A 576-nucleotide genomic window follows, 5' to 3' on the forward strand; every position below is an offset into this window, starting at 1 on the left:
TGAATGGTTCTACCTTTTTAAGTGACTTTTAAACTCAGCATTCAAGTCAGCTGACATGTTGACAATTGAATACAAATGGTGTTTTTCTTTTAACACAGATCTTAAGAAATGGAACTGAATTAGTATTTTCCCCCGAGTTTCACACTCAACGAGGCAGTTATTATTACACATTATTACACATTTTACATTGATGGGGGGAGATGCAATTTAGAAAACAATTGTGAATGTAATTGTTTTCTTGGGAACACAGTCAGTAGGCTAGATGTCCAACTAGGGAAAAACATGCAACTTATATAAGCGAACAACCCTTTATAAAGTCTTAAAGCAGGCCTATTCAACTAGCGGCCCACGGGCCAAATCCGGCTTTTTTCTGGCCCACAAGAGGTTGTCTGCAAATCGAAATGGCATAGGCCTATGTATAATAGCATAAATAAAACTAATGTTTGATCACACTAAATCTGACGATGCGGCGAAAACGCAGGTTTTTCCATTCATTGCAACTGGCGTTGCAAAGGCGCCAGGCAGGAAGTGGACCGGTCAGAGCATCCGGCCCATCCCCAAAATAAACTAATTTTG

The sequence above is a fragment of the Gymnodraco acuticeps genome, unplaced genomic scaffold (genome assembly GCF_902827175.1).
Source record: "Gymnodraco acuticeps unplaced genomic scaffold, fGymAcu1.1, whole genome shotgun sequence".
In the NCBI taxonomy this organism is placed as follows: Eukaryota; Metazoa; Chordata; class Actinopteri; order Perciformes; family Bathydraconidae; genus Gymnodraco; species Gymnodraco acuticeps.